A 4,879-nucleotide genomic window follows, 5' to 3' on the forward strand; every position below is an offset into this window, starting at 1 on the left:
CTAGAGGATACTTCTGCAATAACTTTTGAATGGCTTTATTTCTGCCTGTGATTCCTAGTAGATTCAGCTAAGTCGTTGATCAATTGCCATGCCTCATCAGTGGTCTTGTACTTTTTCATAGACCCATTGCTAGCACTTTCCAATGTGGTCTTATCTTGGGGCCTCATGCCCTGTGTGACCTAGCTGAGCAACACTATCTTGTCAATCATATGGTGGGGGCATGCTTCCAGAAGATTGTTGAAGTGCTCCCAGTATTCGTAGAGTCTCGGATTCGTCCCACTATCTTGTCTTTCCTCAGTTTATCAGTAACTTCAGCTGGAAATAATTTTTCCAAAAATTTTCTTCTAAGCATATCCCAATCAGAAACAGTTGCTGCGGGTTGAGTGTAGTACCACTCTCTCGCCTTTCCCTCAAGAGAGAATAGGAAAGCTTTTAACAAAATAGAAGTTTTATCTGCACCATCAAGCCTGACAGTAGAGCAGGCTGCTTGGAAATCCCTAAGGTGCTTGATAGGCTCTTGAGAAGGTAAGCCATGAAACTTAGGCATCAAGTTGAGTAGTGCAGTCTTTATTTCAAAGTCTGTAGCCACCGCTGGGTGATGCGCTTGAAACGGTTGCAGTGTAAAATCAGGGGCTCCAGCCTCCTGGATAGTAACTCACCTAGGTGCTGCCATGTCACCTGCACGTAAATCAACCGAATCAGTAGAAAGGGAGCTTGTTTCTTCCTCAAGTGATGTTTCAGATTCGCCCTCGGAGAGGACTAACAGACGCCGAGCTTGCCTTATACATGAAATAGTTCTTTCAATCTCAGGATCAAATACTGGCAAGCTTGGATCAGGAAGTGAACGCGTCATTTAACGAGAGAAACATGCAGCTCATAGTAACGAAAATAAAATAAAATGAAAATAAATAAATTCCAATCAGTAACTTAGCACTCTATTACAACTCCCTGGCAGCGGCGCCAAAAATTGAAGTGGTGGAAATTGGCGAGTTAAGAAATCATTATAAGAGATGCGTTGCAAGTATAGTTCTCAACCAACCAAAATTCCGCTTATCAATTTAAAAGGGTTGTCACAAAATTAGAATTAAAATACTGGGAGTATGAATCCCAGGTCGTCTCCCAATGAGTTGCAGAAAGATGTGCTATTTTATTAATTCGATGTTTTCCAAAAGGGTTTGAGTTTGATAGACAGAAAATGAAATCAGAGAATTTATGTAATTTAAATAAAAACCTTGACCGGGAATAGATTAGTTGGAAGCCCTATCCTTGATGGAGTTCTCTCAAGATCAATTGATAATTGAAGGTTGTCTGCTCAGTTATCCTTTACCGGATAAAGGAAAGTCAAGCAAGTTGGAAGTCAATTTCTATTCACAAGTTCTAATCCTCTCCCTTGGGAAGGACTAGTGTCAGTGATTAGATGGCGACCCAACGCTAATCCCAATTATAATTTTACTCTTGAGCATCCAACTCAAGGTCCTCCTTTCAATCAACTCCCAATCAAGTTATGAAACTACTCGCTCATTATGAATATAAACTTCGCAAAATAAAAAAGGGAAATAAAGAGAGACATGATAAATAATAATCAAAGGGATCAATAAAAACAAAAATAGTTCTTGTTTTAATAAATTCTAAAAATAATCCAATAGTATCTCTGAATAAATTGAGGATATGAAAGAGTAAATGACAAGTAAGGAAAACAAACTAGAATAATGAAGTCTTGCCGGAGGTGATAACTCTTCTCAATATCCCAATCCAAAAAGCAATAAAATCAAAATCCTAAGAACTATGAATGTGTAGAGAGAAAACCTAGAGGAGGAGTAAAATCTGACCTAAAACTTAAAGTATGCGGAATGAATGTTCTCCTTTGGTCTCTGCATGTTCCTTGGCTCTAATCTGCTTTTTTGGGCCGAAACTGGGTCAAAACAGGGCCCAAAATCGCCCCCAGCGAATTTTGCAGATTCTGCAGATAGCGCACATCACGCGATCGCGTCATCCACGCGTTCGCCTCATTCAGCGTCTTGCCTTGCCATGCGTGCACGTCGTCCATGCCTTCGCGTCACTTGTGCAGTTTCCATTCCATGCGTTCGCGTCAGGCATGCGAGCGCGTCACTGCAATTTCCTCTATTTTGCGCGGTCGCGTGAGTTCTGCGTCCACGTCACTTCTCGCTGGTCATCTCCTTAATTTCTTGTGTTCCTTCCATTTTTGCAAGCCTCCTTTCCAATCTCCAAGTCATTCATGTCCTATAAAGCTTGAAACACTTAACACACAGATCACGGCATCGAATGGAATAAAGGAGAATTAAAATACATAATTAAAAGTCTCTAGGAAGCAGTTTTCAACCATAGGGTAATATTGGGAAGGAATTGTAAATACATGCTAATTTAATGAATAAGTGGGTAAAGATTTGATAAAACCACATAATTAAACTCAATATAAACCATAAAATAATGGTTTATCAAGGGAGTTCAGTAACTTTCTTACTCAGCTGACCCACTTGTGCCTCCAAATTTCTAATGGAGGACCTTGTTTCAGTCATGAAACTTTGAGTGGTTTTAATTAAATCAGAGACTACAGTTGCTAATTCAGTGTTGCTCTGCTTAGAATTCTCTGTTTGTTGCTGAGAAGATGATGGAAAAGGTTTGCCATTGCTAAACCTATTTCTTCCACCATTATTGTTGTTGAAGCCTTGTTGAGGCCTCTGTTGATCCTTCCATGAGAGGTTTGGATGATTTCTCCATGAAGGATTATAGGTGTTTCCATAGGGTTCTCCCATGTAATTCACCTCTTCCATTGCTGGGTTCTCAGGATCATAAGCTTCTTCTTCAGATGAAGCTTCTTTGGTGATGCCTGTTGCTGCTTGCATTCCAGACAGACTCTGAGAAATCATATTGACTTGTTGAGTCAATATTTTGTTCTTGGCCAATATGGCATTTAGAGTATCAATCTCAAGAACTCATTTCTTCTGATTTGTCCCATTATTCACGGATTCCTTTCAGAGGTGTACATGAATTGGTTGTTTGCAACCATTTCAATGTGTTCCTGAGCTTCTGCAGGCGTCTTCTTCAGATGAAGAGTTCCATTCTGATCATAGAAAATACCTATGATGCTCCATTCTGAAAGCATGTCAAAAGGACACCTTCTGATCAATTGCTTGTATCTTTCCCAAGCTTCATAGAGGGATTCACCTTCCTTCTGTCTGAAAGTTTGGACTTTCACTCTAAGCTTGCTCAATTTTTGAGGTGGAAAGAACTTTGCCAAGAAGGCATTGACTAGCTTTTCCCAAGAGTTCAAGCTTTCTTTAGGTTGTGAATCCAACCATGTTCAAGCTATGTCTCTTACAGCAAAGGGAAAAAGCATAAGCTTGTAGACCTCGGGATCAACCCCATTAGTCTTGACAGTGTCACAAATTTGCAAGAATTCAGCTAAGAACTGATGAGGATCTTCCAATGGAAGTCCATGAAACTTGCAATTCTATTGCAATAGAGAAACTAATTGAGGCTTAAGCTCAAAGTTATTTTCTCCAATGGCAGGGATTGAGATGCTTCTCCCATAGAAGTCGGGAGTAGGCGTGGTGCACGAAATTGTGATCTCTGGTAATGGCTCCAAAAACTTGGTGCTCTAATCTCAATTCATAATTTGTCACAACTTCGATACAACTAACCAGCAAGTGCACTGGGTCGTCCAAGTAATAAACCTTACGTGAGTAAGGGTCGATCCCACGGAGATTGTTGGTATGAAGCAAGCTATGGTCACCTCGTAAATCTCAGTCAGGTGGATATAAAATAGTTATGGAGTTTTCGAAATTAAATAAGAAGTAAACATAAAATAAGGATAGAAATACTTATCTAATTCATTGGTTAGAATTTCAGATAAGCGTATAGAGATGCATTCGTTCCTCTGAACCTCTGCTTTCCTGCTGTCTTCATCCAATCAGTCTTACTCCTTTCCATGGCTGGCTTTATGTAAGGGCATCACCGTTGTCAATGGCTACATCCCATCCTCTTGTGAAAATGGTCCAAATTCTTTGTCACAGCACGGCTAATCATCTGAGGTTCTCGATCATACTGGAATAGGATTCACCCTCCTTTTGCGTCTGTCACTACGCCCAGCACTTGCGAGTTTGAAGTTCGTCACAGTCATTCAATCCCAGAGTCCTACTCGGAATACCACAGACAAGGTTTAGACTTTCCGGACCCTCATGAATGCCGCCATCAATCTAGCTTATACCACGAAGATTCTGATTAAGAGATCCAAGAGATACTCATTCAATCTATGGTAGAACAGAAGTGGTTGTCAGGCACGCGTTCATAGGGAATGATGATGATTGTCACATTCATCACATTCAGGTTGAAGTGCGAATGAATATCTTAGAAGCGGAATAAGTTGAATTGAATAGAAAAACAGTAGTACTTTGCATTAATCTTTGAGGAACAGCAGAGCTCCACACCTTAATCTATGGAGTGTAGAAACTCTACCGTTAAAAATACATAAGTGAAAGGTCCAGGCATGGCCGAATGGCCAGCCCCATGATCTAAGAACTAGGCATCCAAAGATGATCAAAGGATCAAAGGATAATCCAAAGATGTTCAAAGATGTCTAATACAATAGTAAGAAGTCCTATTTATAATAAACTAGTTACTAGGGTTTACAGAAGTAAGTAATTGATGCATAAATCCACTTCTGGGGCCCACTTGGTGTGTGCTTGGGCTGAGCTTGAAGTCTACACGTGGAGAGGTCATTCTTGGAGTTGAACGCCAGCTTTTGTGTCATTTTGGGCGTTGAACTCCACTTTGCAACTTGTTTCTGGCGCTGGACGCCAGAATTGGGCAGAGAGCTGGCGTTGAACGCCAGTTTGCGTCATCTAAACTTGAGCAAAGT

The 4,879-nt window shown here is 40.6% G+C and overlaps 1 non-coding gene across 1 annotated transcript; it reads left to right on the plus strand.

The window, feature by feature from the left end:
• The first annotated feature begins 3,118 nt into the window (after positions 1–3,118).
• Positions 3,119–3,226, plus strand: LOC148577661 (small nucleolar RNA R71). Its single transcript, XR_015903343.1, has one exon. It is a non-coding gene; the product is annotated as a small nucleolar RNA R71 (small nucleolar RNA).
• Positions 3,227–4,879: the final 1,653 nt, after the last annotated feature.

Source organism: Arachis ipaensis, chromosome B1, assembly GCF_059453495.1.
Source record: "Arachis ipaensis isolate K30076 ecotype BB chromosome B1, ASM5945349v1, whole genome shotgun sequence".
Classification (NCBI taxonomy): Eukaryota; Viridiplantae; Streptophyta; class Magnoliopsida; order Fabales; family Fabaceae; genus Arachis; species Arachis ipaensis.